Source organism: Epinephelus fuscoguttatus, linkage group LG4 (genome assembly GCF_011397635.1).
Source record: "Epinephelus fuscoguttatus linkage group LG4, E.fuscoguttatus.final_Chr_v1".
NCBI lineage: Eukaryota > Metazoa > Chordata > Actinopteri > Perciformes > Serranidae > Epinephelus > Epinephelus fuscoguttatus.
This window is the reverse complement of record NC_064755.1, coordinates 40,719,353-40,735,439: the sequence shown is the minus strand read 5'-3', so window position 1 is coordinate 40,735,439 and position 16,087 is coordinate 40,719,353. Positions and strand designations below refer to the sequence as shown.

The following is a 16,087-nucleotide window of genomic DNA, read 5'->3' as shown; positions in this document are numbered from 1 at the left end:
CACACTGCTTATTTGTCAGGTTGTCCTCTCTCTCTGAGTATACAAATTGTAACAATCTGAGTTTTTGTTTTTAAGGAAAGGCCAGCAGTTTGAGAGACGTGCTTCAACTAAATCTCTGAGATTATCTGCCTCACCCAGGAGTCACATAGCAGTTAGCAGTGAGCTCATAGGTCCAGGTTGATATTCACACACACACACACACACACAGGACTGAAGACATTTTACAAAATGCCATAGGCTGGCGCTAATAACGTTAGCATGTTGTACTTGCTTGGAAAACGTGTTTAGTATAAGAGTTGTTTTGTAGGTGAATGTTGTGAGTTGTAATCCAGCCAAATTATGTACTGTTACCTTTGTTACATGTTGTTGTTGTCCCTTGCTTTATATGAGAAGAGGAAAAGATCGCTAGATGCTAGGCTAATTTATACAATGTAAAATTAAGGACCTCCAGTTTGTTCAGTAGACTTGTGCTAATAACATTAGCATGTTGTATTGGTGGGGGAAATGTGTCCAGATAAAGACAAGTGTTTGTAAATTCTGCGATTTATAGTGAAGCCAATTTGCATACCTGTGTTTGAAATTGTCTCTGTTAAGCCATATTTAATGTGTGTTTTCAATCAACTATATTCACCTCATTTTTCACGGTCACACAGAGGCAAAACAGAACACAGCCAGCTTCCGTATTTTTTGTGCGACACTTCCGGTCCAGCACTCTTCACCACTGTGTAAATGTCCCATGGTATTTTCTACAGTGACGTTACTGCGCGCATGGAAATGTTTACATTACTGAAAGCAATTTTAAGGACTACCTTTAAATATTTGAAGGGTCATTATACGAAAACATGCCATTTTGTGTCTCTCGAACAAAACTGTGCTATAAATGTCAAACAATAAATACACCATAATCATTTTAGAATGTATTTCCCATGATATCTCTTGTAACATTAAAACAATGTAAAATTTTATTTATTTTGTTTTCAAAGAGTTTTAAACACCTTTTTGTATGAGGCATCATTCAAAAACTGTAAAAATGGCCTGTCGCTCAATATGATTGTTCTACTTTTACTAGGTATTAAGGCCCAAAAAAGTCAAACTATCATAAAAACATAAACTTATATATAAAGCCTCAAGTGTTCTTTCATTATTCATGAATGGGTTTTATTCTTAATATATGTAAAATGTTGTAAAAAACATCAATTTAGTCGGGTTGCCAGGTAGTTGTCAACCCTGTTACTTTTAATGAAAACACCCCTTCTGAGATAATGGACTGCTCCCAAAGTTGCATCATTTCCTGGGCATGAAATCAGCTTCCTTTTGTGAACGTGCTGGTGAAAAAACAAGTAAGTGTCCTCTTCTTTTCATGATTTTGCTTAGAGTTATGTAATGTTTGACAGAAGGGGACAAGCTTATTGTGTCAGCACTTGAAATTGGGCATGGTGTTAAACTTGGTGGAGAGGTATAACATGGTCCAACATGGAACCCATTACAATTTGGAGCAGATCCAAATCTCTGATGAGGGCCAAAAAAAAAAGCATATTGAAATTTGTGGCTATCCCAACTTGGTTTTTGAAAACCTTATACCCATACCTTACACTATGCAAAATTTCAAAAACTTGTCACCAAGTGCACAATTTTTTGAATTTCCCTCTCAGCTAGCGATGAAACCTGTAAAACCATGAATATAATGTCTACTATTGGTAAGGAAAGTATATTTTCATGTACTCGCAAAACCATACTTTTGTTAACCCTGTTACGCTAGAATGGTAACAGGGTTGACGAAAAATGTTCTTGGCAGCCATTACTAGCCACGTGGTGAAGGTCATGAGACCACATGGTGTGCATTCATGAGAGGCTTATATCATGTTATTTACGTACATTAAAAATTTCTAACAAATATCTTTTTAACGTGTCTTTTTGTGGAAACAGGGCTGACACAATAAGCTCGTCCCCCCTCTGTCAAACATTATATAACTCTAAGAAAAATCATGAAAATAAGAGGACACTTACTTGTATTTTCACCAGCATGTTCACAAAAGGAAGCTGATTTCACTCCCAGGAAATGATGCAACTTTCGGAGCAGGCCAAACATGTTCAATGGATCAAATTCATTGTGACTGTCCTTTCAGTATCCTTCATGTTGTGAAAAATGCTAAAATCTCTCAGTAAATATGTCTCCAAAATATTCTTTGATTAGTCATGTTGAATTAAAGGTTTATGAATGTCCCATTATCTTCATTAGACCCAAAGCTGCAACTTAAACTATTAGTATGGTAACTGTTGTCAACCCTGTTACTGAGGTGTCAGCCCTGTTACTTGTATAATATTCTAGTATAATTCAAAAATGAAAAGACAAATGTCAAATCAACTCATTTTATGTGTTAAGTAAAAGAAACCAATAATCTACAGAATGAAATGTGGGTATTATTGTTTTGTTTCCATATTCTATTCTTAAAAAGAAAGATGCTGTGAAAGTGTCAATTGCAAATGAGCATATTCATCCATGGATAAAACATAAACACCTCAATATTCCCACTGTACAAACACACTCAGTGTAACAAGGGGAGATTTATCCTTCAAAGTATATCAGATTTGTTGTAAATATGCATTTCAAACATTTTCAAACAATTGGTGTATAGTAACAGGGTTGACAAAACACACATATGCATGTTGATTAAATGTGGAAAAAAAATAAGACAGCCTGAGATGGCACAGCACCTATTTCTGATAGGTAAGGATCTATTTAATCCAAAAAGGGTCATAAATAGTTTTAAAACAGTATTTTGAAAATCAAACATTAAGAATGGGAAATGGCATGTTTTCATATAATGACCCATACATATACATATATATATTACATACATAGCGTCCGTCAGGACGTGTGGAAAAGATGACGCAGTTATTCTGCAAACCGTTTATTACTTAACAGTACAGGTTACTGTTGGCCGTAACCACTGCAAAACAACCAACAAACAAGAACTTAACGTTAGTAACTCCAGCTGTGCACTCCTGCTCTCTCCTCCAGCTCATTCCTACACACACGCCCGCATGCGCACTCACACAGCCCCCATCCCCGTCACACTCACACCCTGCCCCCCTACCTATACTCATTGAATCCCAAACATGCCATTAACTCAGAGAACATTTACTGCAGGGTCGCTACAATACATATATATACATCATATATATATATATATATATATATATATATATATATATGTATATGTACACACACATATACAGCAATCGGACGTCCACATCTGACACAGTGAGCCTGAAAGTCAGAGAAACTCAACCAACTGGTGCATTGAACTCCATGTTAAGGGAGACTAGAAATCGCTGGAGGACAGCAGATCATACCAGTTTTTTAATCTGCGACCACAATCAGATTTTTGACATTACAGACACAAATCTCACACCAGTTATTCCTCAGGTTGTCCTTTTTCTTACAGTATACAAATTATAATGATCTGGGTTATCGTTTTTGAAGAAATGCCGGCAGTTTGACCTCTCTTAAATTTAGACCAGGATACACATCTATGTGTATATCCCTTTTAGGACGGGATACACATGAATGAAAGGGAATAAGGACGGGATACACATGTGTGTGTATTTCCACGTTAACGTCTTTTCGAGGCATGTGACTGATGATATGCGCCACGGTTGGCTGAAACCCCACGTGGGTGAGTGCAAGGGATGTCTATCTGTTGGTCAGTGAGGTCACATGACCAAAAAAAAGCTTTGTGATTGGTCAGAATAGGTCAACAACAAAGTAATGCAAAGTCCTCGTTATTGGTTGAATTACAGGTGTAGTATGCTTGCACCCGACCCCTCCCCCGTTTATATTTTCTGCTGGGAAAACAGATCGGTCTGTTGACAGCTGTCAATCATGGAGTCAAGCAAGGGGTTATGTTGATTTGTCGAAGTGGCTTGACTGACTATAATAAATGAGGACCTTTGACTTTTAAGACTTGTATTTGAGCATCATAGTAATGTTACAGAGCTCTCAATTAGCAGCAATAAATAAATAGAAATACAATGATAACACATGATTGATGATAAATAGATAAATAGCAGCAATAAATAAATAAATAAATACAAATACAATGATAACGATCAATGATAAATAGCAGCAATAAATAGAAATACAATGATAACACATGATTGATGAAAGTTTATCCGAGGTTGATAATCATGGTTGATGATAAAAAGAATAACAATAATGTGCATGTGTGTGTGACACAGATGACCTAAGTCAGTCACCTAAATGTGACTGATGTGCAGTGAAGGGCTTTGAGATCACTTTGCCCACACTGGAGAAGAACCTGGAGATGGCATTGGGCCTCTTTGCTGGTGTCATCAGGTGACATTTAAAAGTAGAGGCGATGTAGTTGTCAACCTTGGGTTCATCCTGATTCACTGAAACCAGCACCATCTGTGCACTGCCCCAGTGTTGGCAAAGGTCCTTAAAAACATCCTTGTCAAGACTTTTGAACGTTTCTGGGAGAACTGAAATAAATAAATACAAATACAATGATAACAATTGATGATAAATAAATAAATAAATAGCAGCAATAAATAAATAAATAGAAATACAGTGATAACATGTGATTGATAATAAATAAATAAATAAATAAATAGCCTTGTCAAGACTTTTGAATATTTCTGGGAGAATTTCAAAATCTTCTCCCTCAATTTCAGCCCATGTGTTGTCAAACAGGCGGTCAGCTATGAGACGTGGGTTGGTGTCCATCCTTGCTTTCTTAAAGGTCCTCGAAACCAGCTTCTGTACAAGGACCCTGACAGACAATTTGTTGATGTTTGTCTGTGAATCCTGTTCAGGTTCAGCAGCTGTCTCCTCAGACACTACAAGTGCAGGTGTTAGTGACACTGACTCACTGTCTCTCCGAGCCTGTTCCCTTTGCCATGCCCAGACTGCTGGAGCATTGGACTCACTGATGTCCCTTCCAACCATGCAGGTCAGAGGGATATCGTGGGTCTGGTATCCATCCTTGTCTACTGGAGGTCCTGAAACCAGCTTCCTGTGCAGGACCTGACAGACAATTTGTTGATGTTTGTCTGTGCAATCCTGTTCAGGTTCAGCAGCTGTCTGCGCCTCAGCAGCCTTGGTCCTACTGCAGATCTTATCCTGACTCAAAACTGTCTCCCCAGGAGCACTTGAATGCAGGCTTCATGTGTCTGCAAATACAATCATAACGACTGATGATAAATAAATAAATAAATAAATAAATAAATAAATAAATAGCAGCAATAAATAAATACAAATACAATGATAACACATAACACAGGTGCAGGTATAGCATGTGTTTCTCCTCTATCCTCAGCAAACTCTCGCCGGAGGTCAACAAAGTCTCTCAGCTCTGCCTTCAGCTTTTGTTGGGTGGGACAAACCGCTGAGCACTCAGCCTCCTCAGCCTCCCACCTTTGGACTGACTGCATCAGGCCTTTAGTGTCATGACAAGCCCTTTCAAAAATCTCTGTGAAGACTATGGCCTGTTCACTTCATAGTAATGTTACAGAGCTCTCAATTAGCAGCAATAAATAAATAAATAAATAAATAAATAAATAAATAGAAATACAATGATAACACATGATTGATGAAAGTTTATGATATCTGAGGTTGATAATCATGGTTGATGATAAAAAGAATAACAATAATGTGCATGTGTGTGTGACACAGATGACCTAAATCAGTCACCTAAATGTGACTGATGTGCAGTGAAGGGCTTTGAGATCACTTTGCCCACACTGGAGAAGAACCTGGAGATGGCATTGGGCCTCTTTGCTGGTGTCATCAGGTGACATTTAAAAGTAGAGGCGATGTAGTTGTCAACCTTGGTTCATCCTGATTCACTGAAACCAGCACCATCTGTGCACTGCCCCAGTGTTGGCAAAGGTCCTTAAAAACATCCTTGTCAAGACTTTTGAACGTTTCTGGGAGAACTGAAATAAATAAATACAAATACAATGATAACGATTGATGATAAATAAATAAATAGCAGCAATAAATAAATAAATAGAAATACAATGATAACATGTGATTGATAATAAATAAATAGAAATACAGTGATAACATGTGATTGATAATAAATAAATAAATAGCCTTGTCAAGACTTTTGAATATTTCTGGGAGAATTTCAAAATCTTCTCCCTCAATTTCAGCCCATGTGTTGTCAAACAGGCGGTCAGCTATGAGACGTGGGTTGGTGTCCATCCTTGCTTTCTTAAAGGTCCTCGAAACCAGCTTCTGTACAAGGACCCTGACAGACAATTTGTTGATGTTTGTCTGTGAATCCTGTTCAGGTTCAGCAGCTGTCTCCTCAGACACTACAAGTGCAGGTGTTAGTGACACTGACTCACTGTCTCTCCGAGCCTGTTCCCTTTCCCATGCCCAGACTAAATACAAATACAGTGATAACAATTGATGATAAATAAATAAATAGCAGCAATAAATAAATAAATAGAAATACAATTATAACACGATTGATGAAAGTTTATGACATCTGAGGTTGATAATCATGGTTGATGATAAAAAGAATAACAATAATCGGATCTTATTCTTGGGCTCCGAGGAGCGCTTCTTCATGTGTCTGCCACGTCTGCCTGCAGATTTTTCATCTTTTCTGTCAGACGTCTGTGTACTGACAGGTGCAGGTATAACATGTCTCCCCTCTTCCACCTCCGACTGAGAGCATTCCTCAGCCTCCTCAACCTCAAACTGAGCGCATTCCACAGCCTCCTCAGCCTCCCACCTTTCGACAGACTGCATCAGGGCTTCAGTATCATCATAAGCCCTTTCAAAAATCTCCATGAAGACTATGGCCTGTTCTTCAGAGAGGACAAATGTCTCCCCCTGCTGCTCTGTACACCACCGCTGAGGGTCAAAAAACCTCCTAACATTATCCCTCAGTGTCTCCCTGTAGGAGCCAGCCACTGAGGGTGTACCTCCGGCCAAATTGATTTTAGCCTCTTCCTCTGCCTGCCACCTGAAGAATGCCTGCATCACCTCAGTAACAAACTGAGATGAGCAGTCCCACTCTGAGGTAGACATGGTGTTTTGTTCTGCTTAGTCTCCCACGCTGTCGTTGAAATGTTCTGGCTGTATCTCCATCATATCTGGATCCGGACAACTGTGTCTCAGCACTTGTTGGAAAAAATAATATTTTTCAAATGTCAAAACATTCAGTTCTTTAAGGACATTCATACTTTATTCTTTTCTACTTTTTATGCTATTTAAAGCCTCGGTGTGATAAATAAATAAATAAATAAATAAATAGAAATACAATGATAACATGACTGACAGATTTTTTATCTTTTCTGTCAGACGTCTGTGTACTGACAGGTGCAGGTATAGTAGGCGTTTCTCCTCTATCCTCAGCAAACTCTCGCCGGAGGTCAACAAAGTCTCTCAGCTCTGCCTTCACCTTTTGTTGGGTGGGACAAACCGCTGAGCACTCAGCCTCCCACCTTTGGACTGACTGCATCAGGCCTTTAGTGTCATGACAAGCCCTTTCAAAAATCTCTGTGAAGACTATGGCCTGTTCACTTCATAGTAATGTTACAGAGCTCTCAATTCGCAGCAATAAATAAATAAATAAATAAATAGAAATACAATGATAACATATGATTGATGATAAATAAATAAATAGCAGCAATAAATAGAAATACAATGATAACACATGATTGATGAAAGTTTATCCGAGGTTGATAATCATGGTTGATGATAAAAAGAATAACAATAATGTGCATGTGTGTGTGACACAGATGACCTAAATCAGTCACCTAAATGTGACTGATGTGCAGTGAAGGGCTTTGAGATCACTTTGCCCACACTGGAGAAGAACCTGGCGATGGCATTGGGCCTCTTTGCTGGTGTCATCAGGTGTCGTTTAAAAGTAGAGGCGATGTAGTTGTCAACCTTGGGTTCATCCTGATTCACTGAAACCAGCACCATCTGTGCACTGCCCCAGTGTTGGCAAAGGTCCTTAAAAACATCCTTGTCAAGACTTTTGAACGTTTCTGGGAGAACTGAAATAAATAAATACAAATACAATGATAACAATTGATGATAAATAAATAAATAGCAGCAATAAATAAATAGAAATACAATAACATGATTGATGATAAATAAATAAATAGCAGCAATAAATAAATAAATAGAAATACAGTGATAACATGTGATTGATAATAAATAAATAAATAGCCTTGTCAAGACTTTTGAATATTTCTGGGAGAATTTCAAAATCTTCTCCCTCAATTTCAGCCCATGTGTTGTCAAACAGGCGGTCAGCTATGAGACGTGGGTTGGTGTCCATCCTTGCTTTCTTAAAGGTCCTCGAAACCAGCTTCTGTACAAGGACCCTGACAGACAATTTGTTGATGTTTGTCTGTGAATCCTGTTCAGGTTCAGCAGCTGTCTCCTCAGACACTACAAGTGCAGGTGTTAGTGACACTGACTCACTGTCTCTCCGAGCCTGTTCCCTTTGCCATGCCCAGACTGCTGGAGCATTGGACTCACTCATGTCCCTTTCACTCTCCAGGGAGGTGACAGTTAACATCAGGTCACACTCCAAGTCGGGGATATCCTCCAGAAAAGGGTCTCTGATGTCAATGACCTCATCGCTCATTACTTCCTGGGCAGCTTCAGTGACATTTTCCACTCCTGATGGTCCTGGAGTTGCGTATATCTCTGCTAGAAGGCTGCTCTCTGATGGTGTCTCCATGCCTTCCGTAGCCATGCTTTCCAGAGGGACAGCGGTCAGGTCTGCACTCTCAGCAGACCTGATGTCCTTACTGGAGGCGACTGGGGCAGTGGGAGACACCACCTCCTGTGACATGCAGGCAGATGAGTCTAAGTCTTGACCCCAATCTTCAACAAAGAGGTCCTTACTGGAGGCGACTGAGGCAGTGGGAGACACCACCTCCTGTGACATGCAGGCAGATCAAGCCAAGTCCTGTCGCAAATCCTCAACAAACTCCAGAGGATCAGAGGTCAGGTCTGCGCTCTCAGCAGCCTTGGTCCTACTGGAGCAGATCTTATCCCTGGGTCTTGTTCCAAAACAGCGCTCCCAGAAGCACTTGAATGCAGGCTTCATGTGTCTGCAAATACAATCATAACGACTGATGATAAATATATAAATAAATAAATAAATAGCAGCAATAAATAAATACATATACAATGATAATGATTGATGATAAATAAATAAATAAATAGCAGCAATAAATAAATAAATAGAAATACAATGACAACACATAACACAGGTGCAGGTGTAACATGTGTTTCTCCTCTATCCTCAGCAAACTCTCGCCGGAGGTCAACAAAGTCTCTCAGCTCTGCCTTCACCTTTTGTTGGGTGGGACAAACCGCTGAGCACTCAGCCTCCTCAACCTCCCACCTTTGGACTGACTGCATCAGGCCTTTAGTGTCATGACAAGCCCTTTCAAAAATCTCTGTGAAGACTATGGCCTGTTCACTTCATAGTAATGTTACAGAGCTCTCAATTCGCAGCAATAAATAAATAAATAAATAAATAGAAATACAATGATAACACATGATTGATGATAAATAAATAAATAAATAAATAAATAGCAGCAATAAATAAATAAATCAATAGAAATACAATGATAACACATGATTGATGAAAGTTTATATCTGAGGTTGATAATCATGGTTGATGATAAAAAGAATAACAATAATGTGCATGTGTGTGTGACACAGATGACCTAAATCAGTCACCTAAATGTGACTGATGTGCAGTGAAGGGCTTTGAGATCACTTTGCCCACACTGGAGAAGAACCTGGAGATGGCATTGGGCCTCTTTGCTGGTGTCATCAGGTGTCGTTTAAAAGTAGAGGCGATGTAGTTGTCAACCTTGGGTTCATCCTGATTCACTGAAACCAGCACCATCTGTGCACTGCCCCAGTGTTGGCAAAGGTCCTTAAAAACATCCTTGTCAAGACTTTTGAACGTTTCTGGGAGAACTGAAATAAATAAATACAAATACAATGATAACGATTGATGATAAATAAATAAATAGCAGCAATAAATAAATAGAAATACAATAACATGATTGATGATAAATAAATAAATAGCAGCAATAAATAAATAAATAGAAATACAATGATAACATGTGATTGATAATAAATAAATAAATAAATAGAAATACAGTGATAACATGTGATTGATAATAAATAAATAAATAGCCTTGTCAAGACTTTTGAATATTTCTGGGAGAATTTCAAAATCTTCTCCCTCAATTTCAGCCCATGTGTTGTCAAACAGGCGGTCAGCTATGAGACGTGGGTTGGTGTCCATCCTTGCTTTCTTAAAGGTCCTCGAAACCAGCTTCTGTACAAGGACCCTGACAGACAATTTGTTGATGTTTGTCTGTGAATCCTGTTCAGGTTCAGCAGCTGTCTCCTCAGACACTACAAGTGCAGGTGTTAGTGACACTGACTCACTGTCTCTCCGAGCCTGTTCCCTTTGCCATGCCCAGACTGCTGGAGCATTGGACTCACTGATGTCCCTTTCACTCTCCAGGGAGGTGACAGTTAACATCAGGTCACACTCCAAGTCGGGGATATCCTCCAGAAAAGGGTCTCTGATGTCAATGACCTCATCGCCCAATACTTCCTGGGCAGCTTCAGTGACATTTTCCGCTCCTGATAATCCTAGAGCTGCGTATATCTCTGCTAGAAGGCTGCTCTCTGATGGTGTCTCCATGCGTTCCATAGCCATGCTTTCCAGAGGGACAGCGGTCAGGTCTGCGCTCTCAGCAGACCTGATGTCCTCACTGGAGGCGACTGAGGCAGTGGGAGACACCGCCTCCTGTGACATGCAGCCAGATGAAGCCAAGTCCTGTCGCAAATCCTCAACAAACTCCAGAGGGACAGCGGTCAGGTCTGCGCTTTCAGCAGCCTTGGTCCTACTGGAGCAGATCTTATCCCTGGGTCTTGTTCCAAAACAGCGCTCCCAGGAGCACTTGAATGCAGGCTTCATGTGTCTGCAAATACAATCATAACGACTGATGATAAATAAATAAATAAATAAATAAATAAATAAATAAATAGCAGCAATAAATAAATACAAATACAATGATAACACATAACACAGGTGCAGGTATAGCATGTGTTTCTCCTCTATCCTCAGCAAACTCTCGCTGGAGGTCAACAAAGTCTCTCAGCTCTGCCTTCAGCTTTTGTTGGGTGGGACAAACCGCTGAGCACTCAGCCTCCTCAACCTCCCACCTTTGGACTGACTGCATCAGGCCTTTAGTGTCATGACAAGCCCTTTCAAAAATCTCTGTGAAGACTATGGCCTGTTCACTTCATAGTAATGTTACAGAGCTCTCAATTCGCAGCAATAAATAAATAAATAAATAAATAAATAAATAGAAATACAATGATAACACATGATTGATGAAAGTTTATGATATCTGAGGTTGATAATCATGGTTGATGATAAAAAGAATAACAATAATGTGCATGTGTGTGTGACACAGATGACCTAAGTCAGTCACTTAAATGTGACTGATGTGCAGTGAAGGGCTTTGAGATCACTTTGCCCACACTGGAGAAGAACCTGGAGATGGCATTGGGCCTCTTTGCTGGTGTCATCAGGTGACATTTAAAAGTAGAGGCGATGTAGTTGTCAACCTTGGGTTCATCCTGATTCACTGAAACCAGCACCATCTGTGCACTGCCCCAGTGTTGGCAAAGGTCCTTAAAAACATCCTTGTCAAGACTTTTGAACGTTTCTGGGAGAACTGAAATAAATAAATACAAATACAATGATAACGATTGATGATAAATAAATAAATAGCAGCAATAAATAAATAGAAATACAATAACATGATTGATGATAAATAAATAAATAAATAAATAAATAGCAGCAATAAATAAATAAATAGAAATACAATGATAACACATAACACAGGTGCAGGTATAGCATGTGTCTCTCCTCTATCCTCAGCAGACTCTCGCCGGAGGTCAAAAAAGACTCTCAGCTCTGCCTTCACCTTTTGTTGGGTGGGACAAACCGCTGAGCACTCAGCCTCCTCAACCTCAAACTGAGCGCATTCCACAGCCTCCTCAGTCTCCCACCTTTCGACAGACTGCATCAGGGCTTCAGTATCATCATAAGCCCTTTCAAAAGTCTCTAAGAAGACTATGGCCTGTTCTTCAGAGAGGACAAATGTCTCCCCCTGCTGCTCTGTACACCACCGCTGAGGGTCAAAAAACCTCCTAACATTATCCCTCAGTGTCTCCCTGTAGGAGCCAGCCACTGAGGGTGTACCTCCGGCCAAATTGATTTTAGCCTCTTCCTCTGCCTGCCACCTGAAGAATGCCTGCATCACCTCAGTAACAAACTGAAATGAGCAGTCCCACTCTGAGGTAGACATGTCGTTTTGTTCTGCTTAGTCTCCCACGCTGTTGTTGAAATGTTCTGGCTGTATCTCCATCATATCTGGATCCGGACGACTGTGTCTCAGCACCTGTTGGGAAAAAATAATATTTTTCAAATGTCAAAACATTCAGTTCTTTAAGGACATTCATACTTTATTCTTTTCTACTTTTTATGCTATTTAAAGCCTCAGTGTGAGTAACAGTGACATCAGCGGTCAAATTCTAGATGGCAGGGCTCACTCGCACTCACTCGCTCGCCCCTCCTGTCGGGTAAGTGACGGTGGCCTCATAGGATAAAAAGCCTTGCGCAGACAGCAGAGATCCATCCACGAGTTTTTCGAGTTTTTCAGGAGTAGGCCTATCTAGCGACGAGGTGAATATTTATTTAGGAATCTAAACCATGTTACGATGTTGTAGCAACCCTGCAGTAAATGTTCGGTTATAATGTCAGTGTTCTGTGAGTTAATGGCATGTTTGGGATTGAATGAGTATAGGTAGGGGGGTGGGGTGCAAGTGTGACGGGAATGAGGGCTGTGTGAGTGCGCGACGCGTGCTAGTGTGTGTATGAGCGAGCTGGAGGAGAGAGCAGGAGTGCACAGTTTGAGTTACAGCTAACGTAAGTTTTCATTTGTTGGTTGTTTTGCCGTGGTTACGACCAACAGTAACCTGTACTGTTCCGTAATAAACGGTGGTTTGCCGAATAACTGCGTCATCCTTTCCACACGTCCTGGCGGACGCTACAATATGTTGTAGCTTACCAGTGACATATAGGTTATCTGTGAGATAAATGTTAGGAGTGTTTTATTTCTAATTGTTTTGGTAACACGAGCAAACATCAGCACAGTAATGCTAAAATAACATGTTTTATGTGATAGTCACGGCACAGTGCGGCAAATGTAGGTTGGTACGATTATAATATATGCGTTTCCAGAGTGTTCTTCCACAGGAGTTCAAATAAAATAAGCAACACCGATATTCACTCGCGTTTTATCCCGTCCTCACTTATCTGATCTTTTTCTTTTATTTGGTGGCGTGGTTTCCCTCTTACGGGGCAAAACATGTGTGTGGTCCTCCATTTAAACTGCAACAGAATCATAAAAGTACAAAGCAGGTTCACGCAGAAGCGCCCTGGATTGATCTTCACCGTCTCCAGTGACGGCAAGTTCTAGGTAAACGTGAACCGCGTATATCCCTTTCGGCCACTGTATTCAAATATGGCGACGCAAGAGGGCAGCCTCCAGCAGACCGCGCCCTGCCTGTGTATATATAGAGAAATCATTCTAAGCCTATGAGAAAGCTTCCATTTGTATGTGAATTGCATTACACTTTAGTAAATATATTTTATGAAAGCAATAGTTGATATTTGTTAATAAACAACCACGTAAATTACACATTGTAACTTTAAAGTCTGAACTACTGCTGCTACTACTAGGCGTAGGTTTGATTTTCACATTGGTAGGGACATAAAAGTGCTCCATGCCGGTGACTTGTACGTTGATGATTTTTTTAATGCAATTTCACGTCACGTGAAACTGATCACTGCTTGATAATGCATATTTAGATATCTACACTAAATACAAGAATGTCTTGGTTAATGTATTCTCTAATGTTATCAGTTACATGAATATACACTACAGTGTGTAGTTATGTATTTAACAGAAAGTAGTTATTGTTGCCATGGTATATCTCCAGTGGCTGCTGCTTCTACCCAAACCCTGGCGCCATCAGGCCAGTAGTATTACCCCCAGTGAATCCTGTCAACCAATCACATGACAGTATGGTACTGTCCAACAATCAAATAACAGTATACTCTGAAGGGGCGTAACTTCAGTACCAGCCTGTGGTCTGCAGTTGGGTTGGTAATAGTGATCCGAATTGATATTGATATCGGGTAAAACCATATATTATGCATGAATCAATATTTTTACTTACCCCTAGTCACAATACTGAATCTCACTATCAACATATATCCTTCATGATTCAATCTCACCTGTGAGGTTCCTGTCTCTCCTCTATCTCCTCCTGTCTCTCTTCCATTTCCTCCTGCCTCTCCTCCTCCATCTCCTCCAGTCTCTCTATTACTTGTCATCTGACAAAAAATATATTGATGCAAGACATGTGAACAGTGGGACAATTTGAGATGCAACAGTCATAGATTTTGATTGTTGTAGCCTGAGGAAAACATACTGTATGTTTTACAATTGAGTAATTCATTAGACAACATCTGAATGTATATAGGCTAAAGAACAGCCATAATGTCAACACAAGTTAGTCAGCTTCATTATGTTTACACTTTATTTATTCAGACTGTTTCTATTATGTCATCTTACTACGAACATTAATTTGAACTGTCTCATCACTACATGACATCTATGATTGCTGATGGAGCATGTGAAGTGGAATTTCATGTTCTCTGGCATATAATATTGATCTTGCCAAACTTAGCTCAGCTAGTATTAGCTCGTTAGCATCTCATTATCTCACTTAGCAAAGAGTTGCCAAGGAACGCCATTCAGTTAGCCTAACATCAACATGTGTTGGCAGAAAATACGATACTTTAAGCTTATTTACTTAATCAGCCGACTCACATCTGTTTTCTTCCTTTTCATCCGGTTCATCAACGACTGTTGTTGGTGCTGGGCCTGCTGGCGTTTCATTTTTCATCCGCGAAATCTGCACGTGTTTGTTTGTAGAATGCAAACTTGAAATGTACGCTGTGCGCGCGACATATCAGGACCATAGACAGTCACAGATCACTGGCGCGCGTTCACACTCGAACGGTGACGCGCATGTGTGTGTCGTTCCCTCACGAATTGACGTGAACTGTACGGTGACACGCACCCACAAAGTCAGTGGAGAGAGCGGCGCTGGGGAGCATAGACATAATAAAGAAAACTTACAAACTCTTTATTATATCTATGCTGGGGAGGACCACACGTTACCAAAATAACGGTAGAGCCAATCGATGAGCAGTACGAGGTTAATGATTGTTAACCCTTTGTAAACCATATTGAGCGGACGCCGACCATAGACGTATCATACATACATACATATATCTTTTGTCCATATAGTGCTGGTCTCCAGCACCTGCTGAGGATATGTTCACAGTATGGTACTGAATGTGACATTAAGTATAATGCAAAGAACAGCAATGTGATGATTGTCCGTAGTAGGGAGGACAGACGATCAATCTTTCCTGATTTTTTTCTGTCAGACTCAGCCCTCACAGAGTGTGATGAGGTAAAATATCTTGGTCACTACATGACAAATGATCTCTCTGATGACAATGTCGAAAAATGTATGCTCAAGCAAACATGCTGTTGCGCAAATTCAGCATGTGCTCAGTGGATATAAAGATTTGTCTGTTTAAAGCATTCTGTACTTCTCTTTATACTGCCCATTTGTGGTGTCGGTACAAGAAAAGCAGCATGCAGAGACTCACTGTGGCTTACAATGATTGTATGAGGTTGCTGCTTAAGGCTCCAAGAAGTTGCAGTGCAAGTCATATGTTTGCTAGTGTTGGGTCCCTACCTGTGCCGCAGTGATACGGAATCTGATGTATAGATTCATATGTAGAATATAGAACTCATTAAATTGTATTATTTCATGCCTAACTGACCCTGCACTCAGCTCAGTCAGGTTCACGTCTAAGATGTGGAGTCA

General features: G+C 40.1%; 1 protein-coding gene across 2 annotated transcripts in view; it reads left to right on the top strand.

Annotated features, from left to right (window-relative positions):
* Positions 1-16,087, top strand: part of faap24 (FA core complex associated protein 24) — a 41,297-nt gene that overhangs the window by 3,648 nt on the left and 21,562 nt on the right. The window lies entirely within an intron of this gene.